Genomic DNA, 17816 nt, shown 5'->3' with positions numbered 1-17816 from the left:
GACCTGTGGAAGAGTGGCCACGCAATGGTGGCATCCCAGCCTCCCCAGCATGGAGGGGGTGCTCGGGGCCCTTTTCTCTAGCGTTGCAGACTGTAGAGTCCAGAATGGGGTCAGGGGTTAGGTGTGTCGCCGGCACAGGGGCCTGAGCCAGCCCTAGCTGGAGAGGGGGCGTCAGAAAGCTGTCTCAGGCTCTCCTAGCTGAAGGAACAAGCCAGCCCGGCTGTGGCGTATGAGGCCAGTGCCCTGTGTCATCTAAGAGGGTTGGGGTCACCATGAAGACCCACTGCTCCCTGAGCAGGACTCCAGGGGAAGGTGCGGCCTGGCCTTCTCTGTGTTCTCCAGGTTCACCCCTGTGCTCTTTCTTCCTGTTCTCACACCCTGCCCATCCCGTCCGCCCTGGGCGGCGGTGTGCCTCCTCCCAGATCTGGTAGTCAGCTTTCATTTTCCCTTCCTCCCTGCACTGCCAGCTGCTGGGGCCGCTAGAGGGCGCCATGCTGCCGGGTCCAGGGAGGGGCCGGATGCACACCCACTCACGTGTGACATCCCTGTCCCACACACTCACACCCAGGTCCCACATTTACAACAGACTCACGCCCAGGTTTTACACCCTCACGCATACATACCCAGGCCACACAACGCTCACACATATCCACACCCAGGCTCCACACGCTCACACCCAGGCTCGTCAGACGGCACACATGGGCCTGCTGGCACACCCACACACACTCCCTCCCAGCCCGCATGCTGGCCACACCCACTTGCAGCGGCTCTGTGTCTGTGCTGGGACTGGGACAGCAGGCCTGGGGGTCCTGCCCTGCCTCCGGGCCCTCGCCTTCCTCTGCTGCCCTCGCAGGTGCGGTCACCACCGCCTGGAAAACCTGGAGGTGCTGGGTCTCGGGGTTTTGCTGCCAGCTGCGGTGAGAGCCTCCTGGCAGCTGGGGCCCCAGGATTTAAAGCAGGTGGAGCAGCCTCACTCACATCAGCTTGCCAGCTCTCTTTCCCTTTTCCATCTGGGACCTTCTCAGGGGAGAGGAGCCTGAGACCCTCGAGTGCTGTGAGCATGGGGGCCTCTCAGCCTAACCTGCGAGCACGGTAGAGGCCGGGGATCTCCACCACAGCCCTCCATCCCCTCCAGTCCCTTCTGCCCTGTCCTACCTCCAGGCCTTTGTTCACACTGTGCCTGCCACCTGGCCGCCACCCCTTCCTCGGCTCGCCCGAATCCTGCTGTCTATGAGGCCTTCCCCAAGGAGGAAATTCCCAGAGTCCTCCCACATGGAAGGGCCCTTAGGGGACCCCCTGGCTTCATATGGGGAGCTGAGAGGAGCAGAGGGACCGTCTCAAGGGCAGAGGTAACCCGTGGCCAGCAAAAGCCTGTGACGAATCCCATGCCAGGGCCCTTTCTGCTGTTCCCCAAACACACCTCACCTCCAGGAGAATTATCTGGCACTCCCTGGACTTCCTACAGCCTTCTTACTTTCCAAACCATTTTTGAGATTTCCAGAGTCGAAAAAAAATTGCATGTACCCACCCCCCCCCCCCCCCACCAATCCAGACCTGACCAGGCTTCACCCCTTGGTCCCTGATGTCCTTTGCAGCGAGGAGTGTCCAGTCTGGGGGCAGGCAGCCCCGTGGGCCTGTCTCTAGACTGCTCCGTCGGTTTGGGGCACTTCATCAGCCTCACCTCAGCTCTCAGGACACCGACACTCTTTGGGGTTAGGACATGTGCTTTACCTGACGTTTCCTCATGATGTGACTTGGGTTATGCATTTTGGGCCAGAATGTCACAGAAGTGGTGCTGTGTGCTTCTTAGGGTGTCCTATCAGGAGGCACGGGATGTCCATTTGCCCCAATATTGGTGGTGGTAATGTCGATCGATTAAGATGGCGACTGTCATAAAGTCATACAAACGTATGGGCTTTCTTCCCTTTGTGATTTATGACCATTTGTGGGGAGGTATTTGGATACCGTGTGAAATCCCTCTCCTCGCCCTGCTTCTAAACGTTGGCTCTCATGTCTATTGCTGCTTCTTGAATTAACTATTTCTATGATGGTTGCCAAAGGCATTCCATCTTTTCGTTCTTTCATTTGTTGTTGGCATTCTACTGTAAAGAAGAGTGTTTTCTTCTCCCCGTTCATTTACTTAAACCAGTGTGGACATAAGGAATTCTGTTTAATTCAATGGGTTATAATCTGTTACTATCAGAATTTATTTTGAGGCTCACAGGGTCCCCGATGTGGCCAGTGGCAGCCCTATCCAGCCAGCTGTGTGGCTTTTTGACACATCCCCACCATTCTCTGAGCCCTTCCTGAATTTTCTGGCACAAAAAGCTGTTTCACGTTCACAATGTTCTGCCTTTGCCTCAGCCCTGAAGCCGGCCATTTCTCAAGGAGCCCTGGTTCCTTTTAGTGGAAAGTGATATTTAGATTCGAACCCCAGTGCACTAGACACTCTTCCCATGCCTCTGGGTATCACTGCTCTCTGACCCTCTCCATGGACAGAGGTGGGACACGTATGCGTGGGTATACACGTGTGTTCACACGTCCATCCACCAGAGCGTCTGTATCCGTGTCTGTCAAAGACAGCACATTCACCCCGGCCTCTGATTTCAGGCCAACACCACAGGCTTCAGCCCAGCCTTATGCCTTTGCAAATTTGTACCTTCCTTTTCCTACAGGGAGAAACCTGGTTTACATTATTCTCTCTCCATTTGCGTATTTGCTCAGTCCCCTTGAATATAGCCAGCCTGACCTTGCCGGGGGGGCTGAGTGCCTGCTCCTTCCCTGCTGGATGCCATCCCACCCACTGCCCCAGAGCCTCCTGACGAGGGTGGGAGGGGGACCCCCTTCCCACGCCAGGGTGCCATGGGCTACCCTCCCACAAGGAAGGAGAAGACCCCAGACGTTGGCCACCTCATCTGCCTCCCTGCTCTTTCCCACCCTGCTTCTTGAGTGAAGGGATGGGTCTTTGCCAACTTTACTTTCCCCACAATGCCTTGCACGTGGTGGGTGCTCTGTGTGTGTTCAACTGAGTGGGAGTGAGGCCCTTCGGCTTCCCAGCCACTTTCACGTTTGTGGCCCCCTTCCAGCCTCACTGTAGGCAGAGAAAGTGCTGTTTTCTGGGGAAGGAGCTGACTCCCCCATGGTCCCCCCCCCCCCCCCGGCTAGTACGGCGCTCCCGGGCATGTCTGTCCCAGCTGTCCCTGTGTCTGGATGAAAGCCTAGCCATGTTGCGTACGTGTTCGTATGGGAGGGGGAACTCTTTGTTGCTGGCTCCCGGGCACTCACCTGGGCTGTGCTACTGTGGCAGAGCAGTGCTCCCCAGACAGAGAGGAGCCCCAGGCTCACATCCTGGCTCTGCCACTTTCCAGCTGGAAGAGCACTGAGCCTCAGTTTTCTCATCTGTAAAATGGGGATTGGAGGGTATTCCTTTGTACCCTGAGCACCTTTGGTACAGGAGGAGCTCAGTAAATACACAACCACAGGAGAGAGGTCAGTGAAATGCCCTGTCTGCTCCGCACAGCAGGGCCCGAGGCTGCCGGCCTGACCTTCCAGATGTCTGGGGCATTCCTNNNTAGGCTCAGCCAGGCCCCCACTTCTGGGTAGAATCACAGGGGTCATGCACCAGGATAGTCATGGCACCACTTTGAAAATTCACCCCTGGAGACCATGACCTCCGATTTCCAGAATGTTCTCACAGAATGGCTCCTGGCCTTCCCTTTGTGTGTGGGGAGGGTTGGCAGTGCTCAGGAGTTCATGTACTTGGGCGGGTGGAGGAAAAAATACAGTACAGCCATACCGATTTCTCTTGCTGCCCATGGCCTTGTGGCCGGCAGGCAGAGCTTGGCATGGCTCACCACAGGGCCAGCCTCACCCCGAAGGAAGGATGCTTGATGGGAAAAGTTGGCTTTTCTTTAAAGAGGGTGCAGTTGGCTATATCCCAGCTCACTGTGTGGGGAGGAGCCAGTGGCTGCTCCCAGCCTTCTTCACCCCCACGCAAGGAGATGGACACCACTGTTGCCTCGGCTGCCTGCTCCTGCCACCCAGAGTGCATCCGAAAGGCAGCTCAGCTTTGCCTGTGGCTCAGCAGCGTGTAGGGAGAAGAGTCCCCAGTCCAGTGCTGGGCACCGAATATGTGTCCGGGGGGTGAGGGCTGCTGGGGGCTCAAAGAGGACTGTGAGATGCAGCACACGCAGGGGGATGCGGTGTCTAGCATGAGCGTGGCAGCACAGGGTGTCACCTGGGCTGCAGGGACCGTGTTTGTCCTGCTTCATGTCCTACCCCTAGTGGGCTCAGGGCCGGACACACTGAATGACAGAGTTTGGGGATTGCGGCTGAGGACAAGAGGGCCTGGGGTGGGAGCCTGGAGAAGGTGGGCTGGCTAGAGAGAGCCCCTTGCTGCAGCAGGATTCCTTTAAAGGCCCCAGAGTGGGACTGAGAGGTGGTGGGCCGCAGAAGGCCCCGAGGCAGGATCACCCATGTTTCAGGGGCCCCTTCCAGGGCTAGCTGAGTGGCCACTGCTGGGGGATTTGCGTTGCTGTCTCCCCCCCACCCCCCCGCCCCCGAGCTGGGGAGCTCAGCACCTGGAGGAAGGCACCAGGTCGGCCTGGGTCTTCTCACCACTGCACTGTAGCTGGTCGTTGAAACATGTCCTGTTTGTGGGATTGTAAGGAGAGCTGATGGCAGGGAGGGGGCAGCACTGGCTTGTCAGAAGCTGCAGCAGCGTGGGCAGGAGGCCCGCGTGGGTGCCTCAGCCTGACCGGCCCTGGCCCCAGCATAGGGGGCCGGGGAAGGGCCTGGGCTCTGCGGCCCCGGGGCAGGGGCTGAAGTCTCTGGCGTGTGACCCTGCATGGGCTAGTTGACCCCTCTGTGCTCCATCTGCATTTTACAGAAGACGCCGCTGCTCTTGCGGGGTGCTGGGAGGTACAGGTGAGCGGGGCAGGTACAGGTGAGCCTGCCCTGAGCCCTGTCTCCACCCTTCCTGGTGTCTGACTGGAGATCTCTCCCGGTTTCTGGCTCGGGCTCACCCAGGGCTGGGAAGAGCTCATTGATCCGGCTGTATACGTAGCCGCGAGGCCTTGGAAATACTTCCAAATAAAGACTTTCATGGAATCTGAGTGTTTTCTCATGGGCCCTGCTCTTTGGATCCTAGTGGGTAAGCACGCAGGTTCTGGGACCTGCTGCCTGGGTGTGTGTGAATCCCGGCTCGGCTGTTTGGCCGTGGGCTGGTTGCTTAACCTCTCTGGGCGTTAGCTTTCTTGCCATAGGTGGTGGAGTAATGTCTTCTTCCTAAGGTTGTTGGGAAACACGGATTGTGACAGCAGCAGACGTAGGACCTCCTACTCCAGAGACTATTCCATTAGTTCACTTACCCTCAAAGCAATTCTATGGGATGGTTAACTATTACTATTTCTGAGAGGTTGAGTGCTCGCTTGGGGTCACAGACCTGGCGAGAGCTGGCCTTTGAACCCGTGTTCCGGCATGAGCAGTGTTACCTGTGATTACTGTCTATTTGTTTCTGTGCCGTTTTAAGTTTGTCCGGTGGAATTTTAAATCGAGTCGGCCACCAGGGACATGTGCTGTGAAGTCCTGCTAGGTGGGGGCTGGTGCCAGGAGGAGCCACTCACAGCTGCCAAAGGAGCTCCAAGCTGCAGGGCAGAGAGAATGTGCGCTCAGGGTCCTTGGGGTGGGGGCCCCAAGCCCCAGTTGTGCTCTTGTCTCTCGGAAATTAGCGGGATCCAGGTGGGGCTTCTAGACCCTATCCCTAGTTCATCCAGAGCAGCTCTCCTGTTTATATCAGGGTTCCTTACGAATTCCTAGAGTCCTGGCCACCTAGTGTCCCAGCAGTTCTGCTGCTTGGAAGCATTTAAAAGCTTCGAGGAACACTGATCTTCAGATCCCGTCCCCACCCCACCTACCCTTTTACAGGTGCTGAGGCTGAGACAGGCCAGGAGCTGGGGGGGGGGGGGCTGGCAGGGCACTGGCTGCAGCCCCAGCTCAAAGCCAAATGGGCCTGGCCGTCCTTGGGCTCCCTTCCCAGCGTTCTGCCTGGAGGACTCATGGGTCTCCTGGATCCTGTGGCTGGGGGCCGGCAGGATCCGTGTGGCCTGTGGAAGTCATTCCTGGTTTGGTCTGGCCACAGTCAGCTGGGAGAGAAAAGAAGGGGTTAACCTGTTTGGAACATTCCAGTAAAGGGGAAGCGCCAGTGTCTTCATACAAAATAGCTTAAGGATATTTTATTTTTATTGGGGGTGGGCAGAGGGAAAAGGAGAGAATCTTAATGAGGCTCCAAACCCAGCATGGACCCGGACTCTGGGCTCAATCCTGTGACTATGATGTCGTGACCTGAGCTGAAATCAAGAGTTGGCTGCCTAACCGACTGAGCCACCCAGGCGCCCCACCATACAAAATAGTTTTTTGGTTTTTTTTTTGTTTGTTTGTTTTGAGATTTTATTTATTTAAGAACGGGGCGGGGGGGGGAGAGAGAATGAGCAACAAGCAGGAAGAGGGGCAGAGGGAGAGGGACAAGCAGACTCCCTTCTGAGCAGCAAGCCCAACTCGGGGCTTGATCCCAGGACCCTGAGATCATGACCTGAGCCGAAGTGAGCCGACAAAGCCACCCAGGTGTTCCCCTATGCAAAATAGTTTAAAATAAACTCCTGCCCTGGTCTCCACATGCCAGGACGGAAGCTCACCAGTGCCTCCTAGTGTTCCAGATCCTCTCTGCAGGCCTGAGAACACCCCCACCGCTGCTCCCAGACCTGGAGGTGGTGGGCAGAATGTGTGGGCAAGCCAAGGGACCCCGGGGCTCCGGGGAGCCCAGCTGGTGTGTCCTGGAGCCCAAGTAGATGTTTCTGGAGGGTTCTGTGAGCCAAGGCCTGGGGAGGCTGAGGGCTTCAGGGCCACTATGGAAGGGACCCTCTGAAGGCAGGCAGGAAGACCATTGGGAATCTGAGATACTTAAAAACAAATCTCGTGCCGCAGCCCCAAGCCCGGGAGAGTTGGGTCAGATCCGGCAAGGGTTAGTTTGGACAGCGGCTCTTGGCGGGCCGTGTTGGAAGCTGTCAGTAGTCCTTTAGCTGCTGGGAGATGGACGGACTGGGCCGCAAGCCGCAGGGTGCCTAGACTGTGCCTCCTGTCTCTGCTGCAGGCCGCCAGGTGGTGGCTTGGGCCTCCTGCTCTCTCAGGTAATGACAAGAGTAGCCATCTTTCTGGAATAATCCAGCACTTACCAGGTGCCGGCCATGGCACTTTTCCTCCTTTGTGCAACCAGCCTGTAGGGTAAACACAGTTTTCTGGGTTTTAAATGAGAAACTTGAGCATCAGGGTCAGTAACAGCCTAGGAGTCGAACCGGGTGTGTCTGACCCCAGAGCCTCTACTTGCAATCCCTGCTGAGCATCCCCAGTCTCAGTTTCCCCACCTGCCCTCTCTGCCTCCCTGCTGTAGAGAGAGGTCCTGGGAACACGTTGGGGGTGTCAGAGCTCCATTCGTGTGGCAGGGCTCCTCATAGTTGCTGCGAGTGGGGACCCAGGCTGGAGGCCCGAATCAGGGCACAGAGAGGGGCCGTAGGCCCGCCCGCCTGGAGCTGGCAGTGCAGGCAGGTGAGGTAGGAAGGCGGGGCCTGCTGGAGCACCTTCTGCCTCCCTGCCCAGCCCCAAGCCAGAAGCAGACAGCGGCGCCCGGAGCCCGGAGCTTGCCCGAGCTCTTCCACAGTGGCATCGGGATGCTGCCTGCAGGCTATGCCCACGGTAGACCACGGCTGGGCCTTATTTCACCCATCACACTGTCCCCACTTCGCAGATGAGGGATGCGGAGGCCAGAGAGCCAGGTGGCCAGCCTAAGGGCCGGCCCTAGGAGCCGGGCTCCCCGTTTCCTGCTGCTGGGGTTCCCATTTCCGTGCCTGCTGCTGCAGGGGGTGGGACTTGGAGAGATCAGCCAGGTGTGAGTAAGGTAGGCTGCATCGTAAACAAAAGCTGCTGGGCCTCTTTTGCCCAATTATACAGGTGTGTGCGTTTATACCGCCAGACGTGTGCCGGTGCAGAACAGAGACAGGGCTGTGGCCCAGGTGACGAAAGCACCCTCCTAGGACGTGGCCAGGTCCTGGACCTCTGCTATGACGAGCCCTCCTGTGGGCACCGCCATTCCAATTCCCCCTTCCTAGGTGACCCCCCAGAGCCTCCCATCCCGGTGTGGAAGGCTGGGCCCACTCTGCCGTTCGCTGTTGCTTTTCCTGCACTCCGCAGGTCTCACCTCCGTGGGCCCACCACCGCCTTTCCGCCTCCCAGATCGTGGTCTCCCAGATGTCTCCTCTTCTCACTGCATCAGGACGTTTTGTGTGAAGAAAAGAGAGGCGCAGGGCTACGAGGCTGTGGTCTGCACACATCCAGCAGCTTCAGGACAGCAGGCTGCTGCTCGGAGCCCCTCCCCACCCCCTGCTGTTCCCCCAGCCTAAGGGGAAACCGAGTTCAGGCCTCCATCACTTCCCTCCCCTGAGACAGAGGGCTACGTGTGTCTGCCCACAAAGGGCTTGTGACACAGATCTGGAAGGGACCGGGGATGGTGACGATCTGGGGACTGATGTGGCATTCGTTTGGAGACTTCCACATCTAGGAGAACCCTTAGGAATTCTCTGGGTCCTTCCCCCCACCCCCACTTCTTCCAGAAAAGTAAGCCTCAGAGTGGCTTCTGCCATGCCGGGCTCACACAGTTGTTGGAAAGCCGACCGGAGCTGGAGTCTGGGTGTGCTCGCCGTGCACGTGCTCCGGTGCACACCCGCTCCGGTGCACACCCGCTCCAGTGCACACGCGCGCCGCCTCTCAATTCTTGCAGCAGAGGCGTGGCGAAGGAAGGAAGCCCTTCCTGAGAAGTTTGTGCTACCTCCCATGACATTTCAAGGCACTTTATTTCTCAAAATATTGTAGGGATTGAGTTATTTTTAGCCCGGCCTCTCGGGATCGGAGAATACGTTTGCTGCAGCTCGGGCAGACAGACTTCTTGCGTAGAATGCACATTCACGGCCTCTTTCCAGGGGAGTTGGATGGTTTGGGGAAATGTCGCGTGCCCCTGAGGCATACCAGAGGGCCCCCAAGTGTTCCCTGTGGCTCACTGACCACCTTGAAACCCAAATGCCACCCCCAGCTCCCCAGGGTGCAGGCTGGGGACAGTGGAGGGGCGGCAGCAATGCATCTTCAGTCAGACCCACTGTGTGTGTTCCCATCCTGCTCCAGTCCCTTCAGGCCTCAGTTTCCTTATCTTTAAAATGGGAATAATGAGGGGTGCTTGGGCAGTTGGGTAAGTTGGGTAAGCATCCGACTCCTGATTTGGGTTCAGGTTATGATCTCAGGGTCGTGAGATCAAGCCCTGCATCGGGCTCCACGCTCGATGGGGAGTCTGCTTGGGATTCTCTCCATTTCTCCCTCTGCCCCTCCCCACTCTCTTTCTCTCTCTCTCATAAATAAATGAATCTTAAAAAAAATAAAATAAAATGGGAATGAGTATTGACCCTCAGCTTGGGGAGAATAGAAAAGAATATTCTGCAGGAAGCATTCAGCACGTTTCCTGGCACATAGCGCATGCTCAGCGAATACTAAGTAGTGTTATTATTGTGGGTGTTCCCATCAGTGTGATTATTTGAGGAAACTGGCCCCAGGGTAAGTGTGGAGGGACTTGCCTTGCAGGTACTTGGGCATATCTGTTGCTGCACTCTCACTGTCCCTTCTGTGGCCTTGTGAGTCCCTGTTTCTGGGGAGATGCTCTGGGTGTGCCTGTGCCATCAGCCTCCCAAGGCCAGGGGTCTCCCACCCGAGCAGGGGCCTGCAGCCCAGGCATAAGGCCCTGCACTGTCCCTCCTGGTCCATTTGGCCCCAGGTCCCTACCATGTGGTGGGGGGACTGGAAGCAGGACAGCCACACAAGGAGGGACTTTTCGCTACAGTCAGGAGCCCTGCACACACTGGTCTCCAGAGTGCTCTCAGAGTATTCTGGGGGAGGTCACCGACAGCACAGTGCCTCAGGGAGCTAGTTCCTTCCACCGGGCACCCCTGCTGTTCCGTGGTCCAGCCTCATGCCCTGGCCCTCCGCAGAGCCTCCTCCGTTCCCTCTGTTCTGCTCTTCACAGTTTGAGTAGATTTTTTGCTGGGGACCCTGGGCTACTGGGGCCGGCCTCTCGCACCCAGGGCTGCCTGGAAAACTGCCCACATTTCCTGGTGCTCCCGTGCTGTTCAGCACCCTGGCTCGGCAGGCAGGGCCAGGGCAGAGGCCTGAGGCTCAGGTGGGTAAGGCTGTGGGAAGCACGCGAAGCTTCTCCGACAGGTCCTGCTGCGGCCCCCAGCACCCAGGCTCCCAGGGGCCGCACAGGTACAAGTACCAAGAGCGGCGAGTCAGAGTGCTTGGCAATTCGTAGAAGACACTTGTCCCCTCTCCTGTCCCCTAGGTTCTGGTCACAGGGCTGGGCTCTTGTCCCTCCCAAGAGTCGGAGCCAGAGTGCCCTGGTGGCAGAGCAGCCCGCGTCCACACTAGGTCCCTGCCCCGATGGATGGAAGCAGCGAGGGGGCTTTGAGGCACTCTGCTGAGACACCTACAGCTCACAGTCCTGGAGCTGGAAGCCCTACACGCTCGGGGCCGTCCGTGGGGCTCGGCCACAGGGTGACATCCACTCTTTTACTGACTTATGTCAGATGATGTTCCCAACAGCCCGAGGCGAGGTTAATATAGCCCCGTGTACAGGTGAGGAAACCGAGGCACAGAGAGGTTGGATTAGCCCACCAGCAGCTAGTGGGCACTGGCGCTCTGTGTCCAGTCTGAGCACTCAGGCTGGGGCTGTGTAGGGCAGGTGGTGCTGAGGGGCCTCTAGGGGCTCCCCCGGGGGCTCCCACTCTCATGGCATCTCACGCACTGGAAAGCAGGCTCTGGGTGGTAGAGCCGCCCTTCCGCATCAAGCCTGCTCTGGCCTTCCTTACCCAAAGTTCTCCTGCCTCCGCATGCAGGGACCAGAGGGATAGGCAGGACAGATACCAGCGGGGGAAGGGGGCAGTTAGGGGGAGCCAGTCTTCCACTGACTCCACCCAGCCCCCTGCACCTTGGGGCTTGGCCATCCTGGAGGCCCATCTTTCCCAGAATCCTCTTTCCGGGCCTCATTCCTCCTGCTCTCGCCACCCTGCATGCTACTTTCCTGATGGCCTCCTTGCTCTGCCTGCCCTGCCCTCCGTCTGGTCTCCCCTCACTTTCATGGGCCTTTCTGTGGACATAGCCCACCTGCATTTCACCGCTGGTGTCCAGCTGTCTGCCTGACACATGCACACCCCACAGGGACCTGAGTCCATGACTGACCTGAGGGGGGGCACTGCCTGTCCCCCAGCCCCGGGTGCCCCCTCAGGCCTGCCTGAGGCCACATCACACACACCTGGGATGCCTACCCGAGCCGGGAGCAGTCGTGCCAGTGGGACAAAGCAGAGATGCCCCAGGAAGGCTGAGACTTAGGAGCCTGGGACCAGGGAGGCTTTCTGGGCTCAGGCCCTTTTTCTCAATATGGAACATCCTGGATGCAACACAAATTCAGTTGCTGGTATCGAGCGTGAGCTGAATGTATCTTGCATTTCTCATCTGCCATGTGGTGGGTTCCGTTGGGGCTGGAGCACAGCAGCACGTGGAAAAGCATTTTTACCCCGAAGAGCTCCAGTAACCCTCTTGGGGATTAATGTTTTTGATAATGCCTCCAATTTTTTGTTTGTGTTTTCTTCCTTTTAAAAAAATTAATTTTTCTGATCATGAAAGAAATCCATACCTTCTTTGGGAAAATGTAGAAAAGTGCAAAGGAAAATCCACAAGGGGACTCACAGCATTTGTTGTACTAAATGAGATTGTGAAGCATGGTTTTGGACTTAAGGTCACACCCAAAGAGCTGCTTGCCTCCGAACGTGTTCCCGTCTCTGAGATGCGGTTGTGCCCTCGCCGAGCGGTAGCCTCCCGGCCAAACTCCCTGGGGTCCAGCCAGGGTGGACCCGGGGTGGAGCCTGTCCAGGAAGCTGCCAGCCCAGCAGAGCAGGAGGGCAGGCTGGAAGCCCCCGAGCCCCCCCCCGCCCCGCCCCGGGCTGACCAGATAGAGAAGATCTGAGCCAGGCATGTGCCTCCCCCTCCCCTTCATGCAGAGAAAGCCCTATCATCCTGTCCTGTCTCCTTTTTCTGAAACTCCTGGGTAGGAGGACTTGCGCCCCCCCTCCCACCCCCGTGAACATTCTGTGGCTCTGGGCATGCCTGCCGGTTCACAGCCCCCAGGGGCCAGGAGCAGACTCGCTGGTGGCACGGAGGGAGGGACGTGTGGCAGGTAGGGACAGACAGTCTCCAGTGTCTACTTGCACGTACCCATTCAAGTGTGTATGTGGCGGGTGGCCACGGAGATCCTGGGGAAGGTCTGCATGCGCCTCTCCTCCCTCATCCCTACTCAGCCCGGCGGGGCACAGCCAGCCCTGGACTTAACCTCCATGTGGGGTGGCCTGCGCCCTCACTCCTGTGGGCAGCAGGGGCAACGGGCCGAGAATTGGCTCCCCTGAGTTGCAGCACTGGCCGGGCTAATGGGGGTGATGAGTGGCCTCCACCCCCCTGGTACTGTTAGCCTCTGGGCCAGCGTTCCATTTATGGTGGTCAGGATTCTTTTCTATTTTTAAAACTCGTTATTGACGTGTAACATACAGAATAGTGTACAGAACCTAGGTACCCAAACTTAACACACTTTTACTAAGTGAACACACCTGTGGAAGCAGAACATGACCAGCCTCCCCCACCCAGACCCCCCTGGGTCTCTTTCAGTCACTTTGTCCCCTGAGGTAACCACAACCCTGAAGACCTCTAACAGCAGAGATTAGTTTGCCTGTTCTGGAACTTTCTATAAAGGGAATCATAGCGCACGTACTCTTCTTTCTCATGGTCAGCCTTTTAAGGGAGGGTCTGCTGGGCGGGCAGCTGGACCGTGTGGTGTCATCCTGGCATCCGTGGGGAGCAGCGATGCTTCTCCAACTGCAAGATTGTTCGGTCACTCTGCGAACACTCCCCGAGTGTCGTTCCTGCCGGAGGAACACTAAGACCTGGCTTTGCAGACACCTTCTGTCCTTGGGGCAGGGAGTTGGTGTCATGACGGTCTCTCTTTCTGGGGCTGGATGGCATGGGGGCCGAGCCGACAGAGACAGAGCTCGCTCACAGGTGAATTGGGTCTCCCTGGAGGAGGCAGAGCCTGAGTGTAGTTCTGAAGGCTGAAGGGGAGTTTGCCGGAGGGACAAGAGCTGGGGGAAGGGCAAGTCAAGAACTCTGTTTGCCCCGGGGGCTCCCCCCCCAGCTCATACAGATGCATCCACATCCCGGGTCCTGTTCCTCTTGAGACTGGAGCCAGGAAGCCACGTATGAAGTTGGAGGCCAGTGGTGCTCACTGCCCGCCCAGCCCTCGGAGAGGCCCATTCAGCACCGCAAGTCCTGGTGTTGGGCCCGTGCCCTCGTCTCCTAGGCTTGAAGCCCGCTGCACACGAGACGGGCCGTGACCCCCAGAGGCACCAGGAAGAAGCTGCTGCTCGGAAATGTCTCCCCATTGTGTTCCACTGTGAGGCCTGAAGGTTAATGGCAGATGCTTCTGGGAGGGGAGACAGTGGGTACAGGACAGGGACCGGTGCAAGACGGGGCAGCTGTGACTTGGCCTGGCTCTGACCACCTCCAGTTAGATGTGTTGTGTGAGTGACTGGGAGTCTCGCCCACAGTGAGAGCTTGGGACGGAGGGCAGTGTCCCACCGTGAGGCCTTGGGTGCGCAAATGTGGGTGGGCAGGGAGGGTGGGTGTGCAAGAAGGCAGGGTAAGGGCAGAGCAGGAGAAGGGGCACAACTCTCACCCCCAGGGGCCAGGGCTGGGCTTCAGGGGCTCGTGTGCAGAGGTGGTGTAAATGGGACACTGGGGGTAAGGAGCCGTGTGGGGGGCTGTCATCGGGTTCCCTGTGCGTCTGGAATTATGGGTACCGCTCTGTGGGGCAGTGGCCTGCAGGAAGGGCTGGCCAGTGGCCATTTGCACTTTTGCCCTGGATGGGCCCTGACCTTGGCAGGGGCCAGGACACATCCAAGACATGCCACTGAGTTGAGTCAGGTTCACGCCCTGCAGAGGCCACTGATCTTGTCTTTGAGAGAGGAGCCCCCTCCTCATCCCACCTTCAGAGTCTGGGGAGCTGGGTGGGCCCAGCTACCTCCCAGGACCCCTTTGGGCTGCTAAGTGCAGACAGGCCAGTCTGCTCAAGTCAACAGAGCTGCCCCGATGACGGACAGGCCCTGACATCACCTCTTGGTTGGCAGCCCCTCCCCGCAGGAGACCTGACCCCTGTTTTTATATCTTATCACCGCGACGTTGTGTGGGGTGAGGGGAAGCATGTGATCAGAGCTGTGTGTACAAGCCTTGGCACGATGGCTAGCTGGGCCAGGCCTCCGTATTCTTGTCTCTGAACTGGGGAGAAGGATGCCAACCTCACGGAACCTGACAAGTGGCTGCATCTGGAGCCGGCAGGCCTTTGGTCAGAGATGCCAGCGCTCGGTTGCCAGTTGTGTTCGCCCGCCCACAGAGTTAGGTCCCATGGGTTGATGGCACCCGTGGGGGTATGCTCCACGGGCCGGCTGCCCGGGCACTGTGGCTCCCAGCCTCCTCCGCTGTCTCCCCTACTCCAGGCATGTCGGTGCCTAGAGCCCAGCCAAAGACGGAGCTTCTCCAGGGGCAGCTCTGCTGGCAGCCCCCCACCTGCCGCCCCCCAACACCTGGCAGAAAGAGGTCCTTGGCCACTACCTGGCTCCATAGCCCTTTGGAGGAAGAGGGGCTCTTGCGCTGGAGGGAAGCTCTGAGGGCTGGGCGATGGGTCCCTTGGGACAGACGGCTGAGCAGGTGCGCACTCCTCTAGACACCCACATCCTCACCTGGACATGGGGTGTCTGATCACGCGCGTGATCCCTGCTGCATCCAAACCAGCTGCTACTTCAGCTCCCCCGTTCGGGGCCATCTCCCCCCCGCCCCACAGCAGCCTCCAGCGCCGCTCCTCCTGAAGCTTTGTACTGGTTTTCGAAAACAAAATCGGAAAGCACAGGAGACGTAAAAAAGCGTTCCTGAAAATTACTGCAGGTCCTCAGGTGTAACTCAGGTCTTTGCAGTAAAGGCTGACGTCATTTTGTTGAGAGTGAGGTGAGAAGTTCCATGCTGGGGAGAGGGGAAATGCAGCCGCAGCTGCTGTCAGCCCCCTAAGTCCGGCGATGGACAGTGGTCGCGGCAGCTCCGATGGAACCAGGAGGCCGGAGGTAGGGCACTGATGAGGTGTCTGTTTCAGGGGTGTGCTTGGAATCGGGGTGTTCCCTGGTTGCTGTCCTCCCTCTGTCGCCCAGGCTGGTGGGAAGGCCCAAGGTGTGTAGGACTCCGTGAGGGGTGCCGTGTCTGCAGGGGGGCATCTGTGGAGCAGTGTGGGGTGGAAGGGACGCACTGCTAGACTGCCACGCTCTCCTGACCTTGGGTGGTCGCGGAGGGACAGGTCGTGTCTGGAGCAGGACTGGGTGCTGCACGCATCACGCCATGGCTGGCGGTCGGCCACTCACATTTATCAAAGGTCTGTTCTCTGCTAGGCCCCTGCCGGGCACTGGGATGTACCTGCCAAATATTTGCTCAAATTATTAGCTAAATAATAAGACAGTGAGTTATTTTGTTGTACTTGTGCCCAAGAAGTTGCCGGGAGAGGTCCAGAGCCATCCTAAATTCCTCGTCTGTCGTGGCCCGTGGCTGCCAAGTCTTATGCTCTCCCGCCTGAAGATTTCAAGCCAGCCACCCTGTCCCCTTCTCACTGCCGCTGGCCTGGATCCCTGTCATAACCCCCTGTTCCTGTCAGGACGCCTTCGGCTGCGCTGACAGGACGCTCCACCAGCAGTGGCCTCAACCCTCAGGGCAGTTATTTACATAAGAACACAGCCGGCGATCCTCAGACTTGGGGTTGGCCCTGCCGTTCACAAGGGCGAGCTTTGTCTTTCTGGTCCACCAGCCTCCATGTCAGCATAAATCCAAGTGTTTTAAGGCCTGAAGTTTAGAGAGCTTGGACAAGGGGGCATTTTAAGACAAAAAATACGCTAGGTTTAATGAATACAAAATTAGGTTCGAAAGAATTGAAAACATATGTTCAAACAAAAACATGGACGCCAATATTCAGAGCAGCATTATTCACGAGATCCCCAAAGTGGAAACAACCCAGATGTCCGTCAGCTGATGCAGGGAAGACAAAACGTGGCCAGTGTGGCCTCCCCACACAACAGAATGTTGTTCAACCGTCAAAGAGAACGAGGTCCTGTGGCAGGCTGCACGACGGTCCCTGCAGACATGGTGCGAGTGAGGGAAGCCAGACGTGAGAAGCCACATGTTGCGTGGTTCCGTTTATAGAAGTGTCCAGAATAGGCAAATCTGTGGAGATAGACGGTAGCTTCATAGTTGCCAGGGGCTGCCGGGGAGCCAGGATTGGTGAGTGGCTGCTTCATGGGGACAGGGTTTCCTTTGGGGAGGTGAAATGTTCTGGAAGTAGATCGTGGTGATGGGTACGTAATGTTGTGAGTGCACCAAAAGCTACTGACGTGTACGCTTTAAAATGGTGAATTTTACGTTATGTGAATTTTACCTCAATTTAGAAGTGGCTTTTGATGCAGACACATTGTCACCTCATGGTCATAAGATGGCTGTCATGGTACCGGGTGTCATGGTCACCTTCAAGGCAGTGCCAGTGAGCTCTCCTCGCATGAGAGCCCCTTGCAGGTGGATGCAGAAGCTCTCCCAGAGGTGCCTCCCTAGACACTTCCAGTTATGTCTTGGGACTGGGTCACGCGACCATGCCTGACTACAGGGCTTCTCGGGAAGGAGGTACCTGGCAAAAAGCAGTGGGACCGTCACAGCTGGCTCAGCCGGCCGCATCCTCTGAGAGTGGGCCCATGGCTGCCTCCAGCAAAACCAGGGTGTCATAGCCAGAAAGCTAGCCTTTCTGCCTTCACAATGCCCCTGGCCCATCCTTCCAACAGCAGCCAGGCCAGCAGTCCGGACGCTGGGACCTACCGCGCCATTCCCCCGCCCAGAACCACCACCTGGCTCTGTGCTGCCTTCCAAACAAGGCCAAACTCCTCACTCCGTTGTCTGGACTCTCCCAGGCTGGCCTCTGCCAGTCCATCCTCGCTCCCTCTGGAAGCACTGGCCTTCCGTACAGCCTGTTCCTCCACGGCTGTGGCCCTTTGCCATGGCGTTGACATTGACGATGACAGTGGTGGCGTGGATGAGGACGGCGGTGACTGTGGCTGGCAGGGAGGGGGCACGTCTGCAGATGGTGCTTTCTATGCACGTATTCTTGAATCCCCTCCCTTAAAACTCAGAATCAGGTGATGCTTTCATCCCCTTTTATGGACAAGGGACCGGATGCTGGGTGGGCGAGTTTCTTGTCCACAGTCCTGTGGCGGCAGCGGCAGCCGCGCGGGTGGGTGGTGCTGGTGATGAGAATGACGGTCACAGCTCAGTTTTCTGAGCCCTCGGGGGGCTGGACACATGGGTTGCAGGCGTTGCCCGTGTGTCATCTGATCATTAGAAACAGCCCTCATTTGAGAGTTAAGGAGACTATGGCTCTGAGCAGGGAGGGGTGCTGCCTGGGGTCCCAGAGCTAACTGGGGGGCAGGGCAGGATTCAGAGACATACCCTCTGAACACCTTGCTGTCCTGGTGCTGGGAGACAAACCGGGTGCGGACGTCTGCAGCACGCGGGGGCCCCCACCCAGGTCGGGCCCCACGGGCGTCCGCATTGGGAAG

The 17816-nt window shown here is 57.9% G+C and overlaps 1 protein-coding gene across 4 annotated transcripts in view; it reads left to right on the top strand.

Moving 5' to 3' along the window:
• The window catches only part of LOC103659452 (phospholysine phosphohistidine inorganic pyrophosphate phosphatase), a 125537-nt gene that overhangs the window by 52229 nt on the left and 55492 nt on the right, over positions 1-17816 (top strand). The gene's annotated exons all lie outside the window — the stretch shown is intronic.

The sequence above is a fragment of the Ursus maritimus genome, unplaced genomic scaffold, assembly GCF_017311325.1.
Source record: "Ursus maritimus isolate PB19 unplaced genomic scaffold, ASM1731132v1 scaffold_7, whole genome shotgun sequence".
NCBI classification, from domain to species: Eukaryota; Metazoa; Chordata; class Mammalia; order Carnivora; family Ursidae; genus Ursus; species Ursus maritimus.
This window is presented reverse-complemented; position numbering and strand designations above follow the sequence as displayed.